The sequence below is a fragment of the Callithrix jacchus genome, chromosome 9 (assembly GCF_049354715.1).
Source record: "Callithrix jacchus isolate 240 chromosome 9, calJac240_pri, whole genome shotgun sequence".
NCBI lineage: Eukaryota > Metazoa > Chordata > Mammalia > Primates > Cebidae > Callithrix > Callithrix jacchus.
The window spans coordinates 96,069,092-96,084,726 of record NC_133510.1 but is presented as its reverse complement, the minus strand read 5'-3'; the positions used below and the strand labels follow the sequence as shown (position 1 = coordinate 96,084,726).

Here is a 15,635-nt window from a genome sequence, read left to right as displayed (position 1 = left end):
TGTCCCTGTGTACTAAGTGGCCCCTACAGGGACACTACTCCCTTCCAAGGAAGGTGATGTCCTTATAAATACCATTTCAGCTTTCCCATAATTATCTGGCGTGATCTCGGTTCACTGCAACCTCCACCTCCTGGATTCAAGCAGTTCTGCCTTAGCCTCCTGAGTAGCTGGGATTACATGTGCACCACCATGCCCAGCTAATTTATTTATTTATTTATTTTTGTAGTTTGAGTAGAAACGAGGTGACACCATATTAGCCTGGCTGGTCTCAAACTCCTGACCTCTGGTGATCCACCCATCTCAGTCTCCCAAAGCCCTGGGATTACAGGTGTGAGCCACCAAGCCCAGCCTACTTTTTTTTTCTTGAAGTCTAGTCAAGTACAGTATGAGAAAGAAAGAGTAGGACAAGGAATTTGATCAGCAACTGACTGTGAAAAATCAATTGAGGTATCACTATCTTCAGACCAGCCTGTACTTTTGCAATATTCTATAATTTTCTGATTTACTTGCTTTCTCTCCCCAACTCAATCGCTAATGAGTACCTTAAAGGTGGGACCATGTTTTATCTTTGTATCCCTAGTGTCTTGAGAAGTATGCTGCATGTGGTAGATTCTCAAAATAAGTGTTTGTTGAATGAAGTAACACGTGAGTGTGTGAGTGAAACAGTCATTGGCAGGTTATTTGGAGCTCCAGGTGTGGTGATACACAGAAAAACGCACTGAAATTGCTGGGAGAAAAAGCAAGATAATAGGCAAGTTCCGGGGAGAAAAGGTAAAAGGTGCCATCTGAGTTTTGGTAGTTTTTCCCTTGCAGAGTCCTATGCTGGATTTTCCCACCAACAATCCAGAATGACAGATGGATTGTTTCATCCTCCAGTTACACATGAGAAAATTGCTTAGGTCCCAGTTTTGTAATTTCCATGTTTTTCCTTGATAATTTGGTCAAATCAGAACATCTTGTTTTCTTAAACAATTATAATGCTCATATTAAAGGCCTTCATGGGACAAATCCCATTTTGGAAATTACTATGGAGATGTAACAGAGCAACAAAGCTCATCAGTGCTTTATTTTCTCGAAGAATATACTCCTTCATTTGACCTCCTAAAAACACCTCTTTGTCACTTGGCCTTTGTGTTAGTCATCAGTGCTGCTTACTGGGGTCATGAGTGTCTGCCCACCCTCCTTCTCAGCACGTTGCAGGATGGTGCTTCTCTGGCTCCCTTGAAGTTGGATGAGCCAGGTGACTTGCTTTGGCCAGTGAAATGTGAGGGAGCAGGGGACGTGTGTCACTTCCTGGTGGAAGTTTCAAGAACCAGTATGCCCTTCCCTACCTTATCCTTCCCATTTCACTGGCGATGGGTCAAACTGAAACCTCCGTCAGACTGAGGTCTAGAAGTAATTTCTATGAGTAACGTGTTCATACTCTTGTAGATGGAAAGTCAAAATGATCAAAGAAAGTGCTTCTTTGAAGTGCCTTAGAGAAATAACTGGCTAGACAGGTCTATTTCAACTCCTCCCTTTTATTTGAAGACATTACTTCATAGTTAGTGCATTACAATCTGTGTGAGCATGGGTGGCTTCAAAGGCCTGTGAAGGATCAGCAGCTCTTCCCAGTGTAAACACAAGTCTGCTGTGTCTGATTAGTGCCTTTTATAGCCATCAGTCCTGCCACTGTTAGAAATGCCATTACAAGCTTTGTTCAATAAAAGATACTTATTCCTCACTCCTGAGTATTATCTGCAAGGTGTCCCTGTTTCCTAGTCCCTCCCAGCCAGGCCACCCCACGTCTTTTGCCTCTCTTTGGTTCTTAATACCCCACAGTCATTCCCTGTGCAGAGGTAGCCTGGATACTCTGCTGCTAGCTTTCATTTGCCCATATCCAGAGCCAGACTGTGATAGAGACCCCTGCAGTATGGGAGCCTGGCTGAATGTTGGACTTTGTGGCTGCTGATCCTGCCTTGTTTCTTGGGCTCGGAGCCAGGGCTGATATTGGACAAAGTATTAAGCAGGCTAACTTGGTTCTCAGACCCACACATCCCTCTTCACACCTGGGCGACAGCACTGCATTGGACGCATGAGGGATTGAGTCTCCCACCACACTGCCTAGGTGTGTGACCTTGAGCAAATGACTTAAAATCTTGACACCTCAGCTTCCTGAGTTCTTAAAGCTGGTACTGATGCCTAGCTCAAAAAGCGATTGTGAGCACTAAATAACATGATACCTATATGCTTGGCATGCTGTGATCCTTCAGTATATTTTAAGCTTTGTTGTTAGTTTTATTAGTTTTAGTCTTACTAAGATGCGAATGACTGGCAAGGCTTGGATGTGTTCCTCCTGGCCTGTGGGAAGCCTGGCGTACAGAAGTCTGATGTTCCTCCCGGAGGAGAGACAGTGACAGCAAGGTACACACACCTCAGCACGGCTCTGTGCTGTATGCTCACCTACATGCATACAAGAGCCCTTCTGGGTTAGAAGACACTTTATTTCTTTGTGAAAACAATATTTTAAAAAGGATATCAGCTTGTGCTGCTGAGCCAAACAACAGAAAATAATGAGCTCTGGAAAGTGATAGTTCTTAGCCAGGAAATCCTCAGCAATGTGGGATAAATGGGAGAGTGGAACATGAAGCTGGGCAGTGTCCAAGATCGATGCAGTGAATGAGTCCATCACACACGTTCTGCAGAGAAAGGAAAATAGGGTGTATGAAATGTTTTAGTAAGTACTAAACATTTACTAAACAGCTAGCAGAAAAATTCCTTATCACTTGAGGCATAAAACTGTAGTGGAAGTTGGAAATGCACAAGTCGTGTGAGACTGTACAGGAAGCATGAGTCTTGATTGAACTGAGACATGGGAGAAAGCAAGGGGCCCGAATGAACATTGCATTTTTACAGGCTGAGCGACTGGTGTAAGTTGCCCAATATATTCCTGTCCAAAGTCATGGGTTGGCTTTACTCTGTTGGTGTGTGTCTGCCTCTCCTTTGGCCAATGGTCTGCTTGAAGAAAGGGTTCTGTCTTCATCACTCTTCTCTCTCCTAAACTAGCTCTGTGCCTGGCACATGGTAAGTGTCACCTAGGTGTTTAGTGAGAGAATAATTGAGTGAATCCATCTCAGGAGCCAGGTTCCAGGGTCTAAGCAGGTCCAGCATATAGGAAGCTTGTGCTAAGACAGTCAGCTAGGAACTGTAGGTTTCTGCCTAAGGACAGGATAGGTAGAGGCATAGGTGAGTAGGAAAGAGGCCAGCCTTCTTCAGGGCATTCCTGTTACAAACTGTGAAGGTTTGCAGGGACTTTGAACTCCATATTGCAAAAGTTTACTGGTTTGAACTCAGCATTGCAGAAGTTTACTGATGAAGATGTAGGAAAAGGTAGGCATGAGATCCTGGTAGAGCCGTTCAGGAGGCTCAAAAGCCCATGGTTTTGAGGGAAGCATGGAGCCAAAATGCTGTCAAACCTCTTAGGTCTCAGAAAGGAACCCAACCTTGAAAATTGAGTTATTTGTGTCTAGAGAACATCATACCTTGGGCCAAGTACAGTAGCTCACCCCTGTAGTCTCAGCACTTTGGGAGGCCAAGGTGAGTGTATGGGTTGAGCCCAGGAGTTTGAGACCAGCCTGGGCAACATAAAGAGACCCCAGCTCTACAAAAAAAAAAAAAAAAAAAAAAATCAGCAAGGCATGGTGGTACATGCCTGTAGTCTTGGCTACGTAGGAGGCTGAGGTGGGAAGATTGCTTGAGCCCAGGAGCAAGAGGCTGCAGGGAGTCATACCGCGTCACTGCACTCCAGCCTGAGTGACAGAGTGAGACCTTGTCTCCAAAAATTAATTAGTTAATTAAATGAATGAGATTTAAAAAATAAAATTCTACCTTGTTTGAGGCACCTCAGGATCTTACCCGGATACAATAGCGATCACTTTTTGAGCACTTTTGTGCCAGGTATTGTGCTAAGTGTTTTGGGTACTACTTTATCTAACTTAATTCTCATAACAACTTCAAAGATAAGTACCATGATTCCCATTTTAAAGATGGGAACTGAGGCTAAGTAAAGTTAAGTAACCACTACATTATAGATCAGAGATTCAAAGCCACGCTGTATGACTACAATATCTCATGCCGTTGACCACCAAGAAAAACTCCTACCTTTATTTTATTTGTAGGTTAGGGTGCGTGAATATGTATGTAGGCTTAAAATATCTACCCTCATTTTGTGATTCTTCTACAAATGTTGCTTCTAGAACTCCTTGGCTATACCCTTAAATTTCTAGACTGGGGAGATACAGATGGACTTTACGGTGGTTTCCAGGATCTCTACCTGCTGTGAAGTTCCTACCCTCTTGAGTGTAGGCAGGACACGTGACTTGCCTGTAACCAATGGAATATGGTGAAGGTAATGGGGTGTCATTCCCATGATTATGTTAGTTCATGTAGAACTCTATCTTCTTGGTAAACTTGGGTAGAGTCTGTCTCCCTCTCTCTCTCACTCTGTCTCTATTGCTGACTTTGAAGAAATGAGTTGCTGTGAACGCTGCAGTGGCAAGGAAATAAATTCAACAATCTGAGGGTGTATGGACAGTGATCTTTACCTGGTCAAGCCTCTGATGAGAACCCAGCCTTGACCAACACTTTGATTGTCACCTGGTGAGACCCTAAGGGCAGAGCCCTGCTGAGTTGTGTTCAGGCTTCTGACTCAAAGAACATGTGAGAGAATAAGCATGTGTTGTTTTAAGCTGTTAAGTGTGTGATAATTTGTCACACAGCATAGAAAACAAATACACAGAACCATTACCTGAAAGGAAAAAAAAAAAAACCTTGCTGTGTGATGAGACACAGAGTTCAGAGGATGATTCAAAGCTGTTCTTGTTTTTTTTTCCGTTTGTGGAAATTAGTATATGAGAATCCTCCTCCTTGGTGGACAACAATAAGGCCTTTGTTTAAAAAGCAAACAGAAAAAAACCAGCCTGTCTCTGTTCTCCAGCCAGCCTCTCCCTCTCACGTGTCCTCTGGATTCCTGGCTCTCAAGCTCTTGGTGGAGCTGGGCAGAGGGGAAGAATGTCCTAGTCCCTTCAGGCTTTCAGGCTGCTATAACCAAATGCCATAGACTGGGTGGATTATAAACAACAGAAATTTATTGCTCACAGTTCTGGAGGCTGGAAGTCCAAGATCAAGGTGTTGGCAGATTTAGTGTCTGGTGAGGGCCTGCTTCCTCATAGACGGTCATCTTGTCACTGTAACCTCACATGGTAGAAGGGGCAAGATATCTCTCTGGGGTCTGTTATATGGGGCACTAATCCCATCATGAAGGTTGTACCCTCATGACTTCATCTAACTCTAACCACCTCCCAAAGGCCCCACTCCTAATGTCATCACCTTGGGGATTAGAACTTCAACATATGAATTTGGGGGGGATGCACATTCAGTCCATTGCACAGGGTTCAAGTCACTTCCATTAAGCCCAATGAAGAGGAAATAAAAATGGCATGGCCTCAGGGTGAAGCAACTACAGGATAAACATATCTTTCCACATACTGATTACTTTTAATTGTGTATTTCTCTGTATTACGATGCCTGGAGTTTCTGGGGGTTTTATTCCCCATGTTACCAAAGACTCCCTTCTATTATTTCAGTTGGTGTAAAACAGGGTCTAATTAAGTTGTTAGCTCATTACCTCACCTCCGGGAATGAGGGGAAAGAAGAAAATTTCACTGGGCCTCAACCTCTTATCAGAAAAAAGGTTTTGTATCCCTGAGAGTAGGGAAACTGCAGGTTAAAGGCTAAATTCCTTTGGTTGTAATGTAATACCAAAGCTGTTCTTTTTTTAAGGATCAAATAAAGCCTGTACTTAAACCAATTGTGCGTGCAAATACAATCACTGTCCCTCTTGCTGTGACATGTTTGTGCTGGCTGAAGCTTGAAGTATCTAAGACTGAAGCTCACAGGGGTTTGGGCGGAGAGCTGGTCCAGGGCAAAGAGGGCAGGTGACTTATTGATTGCATAAAAATTCCCTCCCTGCAAGCAAAACAACAGCACCACCGCCATTCGTGCTTGAGCGTTGCGGTGGGGTGGTAAGAGAATGTGTGTTTTGCCTGCTTTGTTGCAAGGAGGAAAGGGAGGGTGGTTCTGTCCTGGATGAGGAGGCAAAGGTGGCATTCCTGTATTTTTGTTGGATCCGTTTGCATGACCAACCTCACCTGTCAAAACATGATGAGGAGTAGAAGTAGAACAAAGAAGAGAGAAGCAGGAACCAGTGAGAAGACAGATTGAACTGAGCCAGGCAAGGTCTTAAAACACAGTCTATAAAACATCTGATTGCATTTTACAGCTGCTTGAACTAACGTGTATGTGTGTATTTATATGTTTGTCTATATCACCATGAAATTCTTATGTCTAGGCCAATGGATTTTTTTATTTTTATTTTTATTTCTTAGAGACAGAGTTTTGTTCTGTCACCCCAACTGGAGTGCAGGGACATGATCATAGCTCACATAACCTCCAACTCCTGGACTCAAGCAATTCTCCTACCTCAGCCTCCAGAGTAGCCGGGACTGTAGCAGTGAGCCACTGTTCCTAGCACCGATGGATATTTTTTAATATTATCATGTGTGTAGATATAAATATGTAATTTATAGACAAAAAGTATCAAACATACTAATTTGCTTTGTGCAATGCCTTTCACCACCTAACTATAGCTAGTGATTTCTAGCTTTTTAAGATACAGCTTTATAAACAAAGTGCTTGGCTGTGCACAGTGGCTCAGGCCTATAATCCTAGCACTTTGGGAGGTTGACAAGAGCAGATCACCTGAGTTCAGGAGTTCGAGACCAGCCTCGTCTACATGTTGAAACCCCATCTCTACTAAAAATACAAAAAATTAGCCAGGCTTAGTAGCACATGCCTATAATCTCAGCTGCTTGGGAGGCTGAGGCAGGAGAATCACTGGAACCCAGGAGGTGGAGGCCGCCGTGGGTCGAGATCATGCCATTCCAATCCAGCCTGGGCAACAGAGCAAGATTCCATCTCAAAATTAATTAATTAATTAATTAATAATAAAACAAACAAAGCACTTTCACATAATTATCTCAGTTAGAGGCCTGAATATCAGCCCACCCTCTTGTTCTCCAAGGACTCTTAGAATTTCCACTTTTGACTTTCAGGCCCAGTCTAACAACTATGTGTTCCTCAGAATTTCATGATATCCAAGGCCAGCTCTGTCACTTGAGCTCTGCTCTCTAGTCTGACTCAAAGCCTTCTTCCTAATCCTGGTATTTCTGAGTTTCTGAAACTGCCCTCCTGCCTCTTGTTCTGTGATCAGCTCATTCAGCATTTTCTCCAAATATTCCCTTCATCTGTTTGCTTTAATAGACATTGGAAGTCTTCTGAGGACATTTTCTTCCCACTGCCTCTTCATGGACAGGATGGGTTTTTGTTTTGTTTTGTTTTGTTTTTTCTTTCTCATCCCCCTTGCACCATAAGGCTGAGAAGTAGAAAAGGCATCCCCCTGGCTTCTCACTGTTGACTGCGAAGCCTTTATCTCCCTCCCTCCTGACAGTGTGTCCTCTTGCTCCTTTCCCACCATCTTGGACCAGTCATCTCCTTGACCTCCGCTCACTCCTGCTCATTTAAGAAATACTTGAGCCCCTGACCAATGTGCTTTCTGTCCACCCAACATATGCATCGTTTTCTGACCTCAGCGTTCACAGGCGGCCCTCTCTACACTGATATCGCAGTTCCTTAACTTCTTCACCCCACTCCACTTCATCTCAGCCAGTCACCCCATTGGCCACTATTGGGCTTTTTATTTACACCACCAGTATCTGCTTTCTTTCTGAAATCTCCAACTACTGTTTCTTTCCTAGTCATCGGCTGACTGGCTTTGTTGCTACGTTTATTTTACCTAATGCATGGACTCTAACAGTTAAGAATTATCTGTAAGCCTTCTTCCATCTTTATTTATTATTTATTTTTTGGTGGTAGGGTCTCCCTTTGTTGCCTAGGCTGTAATGCAGTGGCATGATCATAGCTCACTACAACTTATGCCTTAGATCCTCCCACCTCAGCCTCTAGAGTAGCTGAGACCATGGTATACACCATCACATTAGGCTAATTTTTTTTTTTGTAGAGATGGGGTCTCGCTTTGATGCCCAGATTGGTCTTGAACTTGTGGGCTCAAGGTATCCCCCCTACTTGGCCTCCCAAAGTGCTGATTACAGGCATGAGCCATAACACTTGGGCCCATCTTCATTTTCTTCCCATCTGATTTAGAGTTCATTTCCATTGATATCATTTCCTTAAAAATATTCTTGACTCATTAGATATTCAGAGACAAAAATAAATCTTCATCTAAATCTCATACCTTATACAAAAATTAACCCAAAGTGAATTATACATTTAAATGTAAAATGCAAAACTATAAAACTTTTAGACGATAACATGGAGTCTTTGGGACCTCGGTGAAGAGTTCTTGAATGTGATACCAAAAGCACAATCCATTAAAAAAATAATAAATTGGACGTCATCAAAATTTAAACATTTTACTCTGCAAAAGACCCTGTTGAGGATAAAAAGACAAGCTAGAGACTGGGAGACATATTTGCAAATCACACATCTGACAAAGGAGTAGTACCTGGAATATACAAAGAACTCTGAAACTCAGCATTCAAAAGAATAAAGTTGAAAGTTGGCAAAAGGCACCCAGAGAGTTCACCAGAGAGGATACGAAGATGGCAAACAAGCATTTGAACATATGTTCAGTATCACTAGCCATTAAGGGAAATGCAAATTAAGACCATTACTATACACACATTAGAACTGTTGAAATAAAAACTAATGACAACATATTGATATAAATAAGTTATCAAAGAAATAAACACATGGAAGAGAATAGACAAATCTTTCATGCAAATGAATTTCAAATAATGTATGAGGGTACTGTACCCTCAAGGATGTGGAACATAGCTTCCCATTCCTTAAGTGGCTTCCTGCTGAAGAGTAGTGTGGAAAGAGGGAAAAGGAATAACTTCATAATGAAGAAATGTAACAAACACTATTTCAACCAGTTGATCAAGGTTGATATCAGTAGTGATGTTCTATTGATAGTATGTACTCTTAAGAAAATATGATGAGAATTTTATCAAGAATTCTTGACAGCACTTTATCTGTGTGGTTTTCCTCCCCACAACCCCAATCTGAACATGAGAAAACCATTAGAAAACATCATGAAATCAAGTACAGTTAACTCTTAAACAATATGGGTTTGAGCAGTGTGAATCTATTTATACTCAGATTTTCTTCCACCTTTGCTGCCCCTGAGACGGCAAGACCAACCCCTCCTCTTCCTCCTTTTCTTCATCCTACTCAGTGTGAAGATGATGAGGATGAGACAGTTATGATTATCCACTTAATGAGTAACAAATATATTTTCTCATCCTTATGATTTTGTTAATAACATTTTCTTTTCCCTAGCTTACTTTATTTGTAAGAATATAGTATATAATACATACAACATACAAAATATTTGTTAATTGACTATGTTAACAGTAGGCCTCTGGTTAATAGTAGGCTTTCAGTAATTAAGTTTTGGTGGAGGGTCAAAAGTTATACTTGGATTTTCAGCTACAGAAAGGGCCAACACCCCTAACTTCCACATTGTTCCGGAGTCAATTGTCTATGTTGAACAGAGACTTGAACCCAACTTTTCCGTCCCATGAGCCACTGCTTTTTCTACTATCTTTAACTTACCAAGGGGAAGGTGCTTTTTGATGGCTGTGCATTCAACCTCCATCCACTAGAGTCTCAGGGTCCTCTGGATCACACAAAATTCAGGAATTCAAAGACTAAATGGGGCATAGCAATGGTTCCCAAATGCTGGGAAGGGCCAGAGTTTTTACTGGCCCATAGAACACCTATTATAGAAATGTCCAGCTTCTCTCCATAAAGAAAGGAGACTATATGGTTCTGCCCTGAAAGTGAGGGACAATAAGTGGGGAGAGCCCTGAGCTTACTTCCTGCAGAGTCCCAACCACCCCCCTGGCCTGGCTCACCTAGCTTTCCTACCTACCCATTTGTAAGCAACGTAAAAGAAAGGACTTGAGAATGTAGGAGCTACTGTTCCTTAGCCTCTTGGTTTGCCTAGAGTATGTCAAAAATAGTTGAAACAGTATTAGACCCGGCTCAGTGACTCACGCCTGTAATCCCAGCATATTTGGGAGGCGAAGGTAAGTGGATCACCTGAGGTCAAGAGGTCAAGACCGGCCTAATCAACATGGTGGAACCTCTCCTCTACTAAAAATAAAAAAAATTAGCCAGGTGTGGGGGCTCATACCTGTAATCCCAGCTACTTGGAAGGCTGAGGCAGGAGAATCACTTGAACCTGGGAGGTGGAGGTTGCAGTGAGCCCAGATTGCACCATTGCACTCCAGACTGGGTAACAAGAGTGAAACTCTGTCTCAGAACAAAAAAAAAAAAAACAAAAAAAAAACCCCAGTATTAATACTTGTGTTTTCATTTTCATTTTTGCTCATATCTATAAAACAGAATTTTTGATGATGGCAGTAATAAAAATGTAACACCAAAACAAGTTACAGCTTAGTGCCCTTCATCATGGGAGATATCAAATACCAGAGTATGAAATATACTTCATGCTATCCAGTTTTTAAAAAATTGTACCAAGCGAACATAACGTTTGTTGTAGTATAAAATAAATTTTAATGTTATAAATTTTTCTAACTTCATATAAAACTGTAAGTATATCCTTTAAAATTATCTGCAGTTAGCAAATTGTATTTCTTGGGAAGAGCTCTTTTGTGTTGTGACATCATGAACTTCCTACATTTTTGGTGTTGAAATATCCTTTCCTGTCTGAAATAATGACAATGATAGCTTTTTCTTATTGTTGTTATTGGCAAAATTAACAGTTTGGCAACTCTCTGTTAGTTCTTTCTACTGCTTTGGGAAATTCGACTGTCCTGAAAATTTAGTCTGAAAACTACTAACCAGAGAATGCTATTATTCTAAAATATAGGTGAATTAAATAGATGATTTTTAAAAAATTCTATGTAAATTAAAAACTCACTTGGCTGGTGAGAAGTCTGGGGAAAAAAAGAACTCCGGAACTCTGGCTGGTTTCATTAGTTGTGTTTCACATAATCCACTGTGAAAACTTTCACTTTCTTCTACCACTTCTTTAATAGGTTGTTTTATGAACACCAAATCTGAAAAGAACTGAAATTGTAGAAACTGGAATATATTATAGCTCCATAATATCATATATCACAACTCTTCAGAACATGTATATTTCACAGAATGATATGTTATAAAGGTTTGCTTTCATTTGTTGTCTGTATGTTTGCTTTGATATTTTTGCGACGTGAATACTATGCATTAGTGAAAGTTGGAAAATGTGCTCTGTAATTGTTGGGGTAGTTTCTTACGTTTTTATCAGAGAAACTAAGTTGATGAGAAATATGGAAATGTGCTTCTGCGTTTAGTAATTTTTTCCCTTACATTATATAATGTAAGCAATAGAGCCGAGCCATTCCATTAAAGTGTGAAAATAATTTCCTCATGAATTCTGTATCAATGTGGGAAATTTTGAGTATGTGTGTAATTTTACTCTGCCTAGCTGCTCAAAGGCTGTCTAAGGAGGTAAAGATAGGCACTGGTGGGATTTCCCCTTCATTTCAGTCCATGCACCCATTCAAATGAATCTAATTTTGCCTCATTAGAAAGCAGATCCCTTTACTCCATTTTATGCCATCTCCATTTCAATGAGCTGTGGAAGGGAAACACCATTTCCCTGACACTGAGAATTTCTGAATGAGACCATTTGCAGAGGCTGAATATTTCGCCCACAGCAGGTAGTTTTACATCAATCTGCATTAATAGCAAAATTGGAAGAGGTAGATTGTTAGCATTTCCCTGCTTGCCCTGGAGACTAAAATGTGCAACATTGAGTACTATACCATTTTGAAAATTCATTTCCCTTTGGAATATAAGTGCCTTCCAAAATTGACTCAGATTAGAGCTTTTACGGTTGATATTTAGAAACAATTTGAGACAATGGTTGCTTAGATACAATGTGTTATACTTATCCCAATATAATTTCAGTTTTATTTTTTATTGCAAAGAAGGAGATGAGAAAATGTCAGGTCTTAATTTGGGGAAGCTTTTTATGTCCAAGTAAACAGACAGCAAATTCTTTTATTGGTGTCACTTATTTCAAATAATGAAATATTTGATGGAGATTTCTCTGCAGATAATAGTAATTTGGGAAATATGAAAATGTTGGTGAGGTCAGAGAGCAGTAGAAAAGTTTGGGTGTTGTCACTCATGCCTGTAATCTCAGCACCTTTTAGGAGGCCATGGCAGGAGGATCACTTGAGCCCAGGAGTTGAAGACCAGCCTGGGCAGCATGCCAAAACACCATCTCCACAAAAATTCAAAAATTAGCTGGGCATGGTGGCCTGTGCCTGTAGTACTAGCTACTTGGGAGGTTGAGGTGGGAGGATCACCTAAGATAAGCAGGTCGAGGCTGTGGTGAGCTATGATCATGCCACTACATTCCAGCCTGGGTGACAGAGTGAGACCTTGTCAAAAAAAAAAGGAGCCGAACATCTCAAGTTAATAAAGACACAAAAATGCAGCATCAAGAACATTCAGAAAAGGGAGACAGAATTTGTAAATGAGAAATAAATTTGCAGAAAATACTTTAAGACACCAAAAATTCCCAGACATTTTGAACTAAAACTATGTGTATTAGGTTCTTGTTAAGGAATAGAAGAGGTTAATATTTTTAGCAGGAAGAAACTATTAGCAAATCCACAAATTATACTTTTATTTGTTCTTCCATTATGAAGGATACGCATTTGTTAGCTTAAGTAAGATCTCCTGCCTTACACAATTTCACTGGAAAAAATAATATTGACCAAGCCTCTGATCCTGCCTGACATGAAACTGATACACACTTAGAATCACGGAATTTTTCAGTTGGAAAGTACCTTTGGATGACAAGTAAAGGCATTAAAAATGTATGTCCTTCACACCAGTTTCATTTACAATAAGTAATTATAAATGCCACAAAGGTAGAAAGTTTAAATAATTATACTGGACAATAGTGCAAACAGGGTCCTCATTGATGAATTTGTTAATTCTCTTTTCTACTAGTGGGTGAAGCTCTTCATAGAATTCTAAAATTTTAGATCTGCAACACTTTGGGGATGACTAATTTTGCACAGATGAGGAAACTGAGACGGAGACAGGATAGTTGACAACACAAAAATCTCACAGTAACAAAGCCAAGTTCAACACAGAGAAAGACTGAGCTTTGTGCAAATAGAACTTTAGGGCCTTTATTCAGAGAAGCAGACTTCTTCCACAGACTACTATGGCCTCAGGGTGGGAGACCCTGAAAAACTCAGACAATAGTGGGAGGTGAGGAATCCAGGCCAGAGCTGAACCTACTCTGAAAAGGTCTGTGGGAGATCAGAATATCTTTTCCAAATATGAAGGATGATTGAACTAAAGATGCTCAAGAAGAAACAGATACAGGAGAGGTCTCTGCCCCCATTTGCCCAAAAGGAGACCATAAATTTACAGAGGCAAAAAGTATCCTGGCCACCAACCCCTGCCTTTTTCCCCAAGAAAAGGTTAATGGCTGAAGACAGCTTTAGACCCTCATCAGCCTAGAGTCGGTACCAGAGGAATTTCTATTGGCAGGCTTTCCCAACTAGCATTTATCTGCTGTTTGTTTGCCTTTCCTCAAGCTGCCAGCCTACTCACAGAAACTCAAAGTCCTTTCTTGTTGTCCTGCCACTTCTCTAAAAGTCTATTGTTCTTTGTTGAAGATGCTATATATAAACTGGAACTTAAAGCCACCTCTTTGAAAACTCATTCTCTGGATGTCTCCCATGAGTGTATAAAACATCCATATTAATACACTTCTGTTTTTATCCTGTGTGTCTGTCTGTTATGATGGGTCCATTCCAACCAAGAACCTATTGGAGGTTATCATTACTCCCCTGAAGCTCTTCATTGTCTGTGTGTTTGTTGATCATCTCCTTGGTGAGAAAGAACTGTTAACTGAGATCAGAAACTCATAGAACATGATTTGTAACTCATTGTATATAAAGGAGCCTAAATTAACTGTTTCAAAACCCAGAGACACTATATCAGAGTAGCCAGGACCTCAGGCCCTGGATGCCAACTGTCTGGGTTTGGCTGTAGGGTGAGAGAGCAGAGGAATCACCATCCAAACCCTTGTAGGTCATGACAAAGGTTTGTATTGTTATGCCAAGAGCTTTGGGAAATCACAGAGAATAGTGTGTTCCAATTCATATTCAAAAAGCTTACGTGAAAAACCTCTGTCTATTACTAGTTGTGTGAATTTGGGCAAGTAATTTATCCTATCTGTGCCACAAATTCTTCATGTAAAAGGACACTCACCTTTTACTGTTGCTAGGGGAATTAAATGAGATAATGCTTTAAAATGCCCCATACGATGCTTGGGGCACAGCAGGCTGTCGATGGACGGCAATGGGATTCAGCTCTGCATTTCCATAGTCTGACCAAGTGGTCATCATAAGTGATGAAAGAAAAAGAAAAGACCCAAGGGGAATTTAAAGGTTGATAATAGAGAAGGAAAGATGTCAATGATGATGAGAAGTTACAGGGTCTACAGACTCATTCCAGGATTGGTGGGAAGTAGGAGATAAATGGGGGAGAGGCTCTGGGTTTTGAAATTGGACTTCAGAGACCTCTCACTTTTAATCTACAGTCCTTTGAAATGCTAGTCACCCATGAACAGCATCCTATGCACTCCAGCACTAATAAATTTTTCAGCAGCTCCACTTTGAATTGAGCCAAATATCTAGAGCACAGTTATTCTCTGAACTGTAAGAACTGTGATCATAGCAAACTCACAGTGAGGGAGGATTTGCTCAGTTTGGCATCTGAAGCTAGCTAAAATCTTGGCCCAACTTGAATCTAATTCTTACAGCTACCTAACCTGAAGGATGCTTAAAACATTTCCCTTGCTCGATACCAAGCTCAGGCTCCCTAAGGCAGCCAATCACCGTCTGTCTTTTCCATGTCATCTCACTGCTCCTGGCCTTACACTTCGTGCTCTCACAGCAACCCCGAGTGACCTGGAGGTCCTCTTTCTCCCTATACGCCAGTACATCTTCTAACCAATTTCTTTGCTCAGAAGCATCCTCTCCCTGTCTCACCTGCACGATTGCACATGATTCCTACTCACCGCCACCAGGAAGCCTTCTCTGATGCTTCTGACTGGGAGAGGTGCCCCTCTTTTCATAACCTGCTCCACACATCATGTTAGAGTTCCTGGTTCCTCTTGTTGACTCTGAGCTCTTTGTAGCCATAGTATTCAGTGCCTGGCTTAGAGAAGGCTGTTGTTCTCATGAGTGAGCCCTTTGATCTATGTAAACTGCTCACTCTCTGTCCCAGGGATACGTTCCCTGCATTTTTAGAATACCTGAAACTCTTGCTCTGTGTATTGCGTGCTTCTTTGTGTCGCTGTGTCTTTTGCTATCTGTTTAAGCCTTTCCCAAACACAGAGTATTTAGGTGAAAGACAATAAGAAGATTTTCCATCTCTTTATCCCCAAAACTTTAATTTAATGGCCA

At 41.2% G+C, this 15,635-nt stretch overlaps 1 long non-coding RNA gene across 3 annotated transcripts; it reads right to left on the bottom strand.

Moving 5' to 3' along the window:
- Positions 1–2,462: 2,462 nt before the first annotated feature.
- LOC108593190 (uncharacterized) lies at positions 2,463–15,354 on the bottom strand. Of its 3 annotated transcripts, none has more exons than XR_013521995.1 (4): positions 15,219–15,354; positions 11,069–11,207; positions 10,319–10,437; positions 2,463–2,678 (listed from the first exon to the last, which is right to left on the bottom strand). It is a non-coding gene; the product is annotated as an uncharacterized LOC108593190 (long non-coding RNA). The 3 variants fall into 3 exon arrangements; XR_013521994.1 differs by having other exon boundaries at positions 11,069–11,217; positions 15,248–15,354; XR_008473908.2 differs by having other exon boundaries at positions 15,248–15,354.
- Positions 15,355–15,635: the final 281 nt, after the last annotated feature.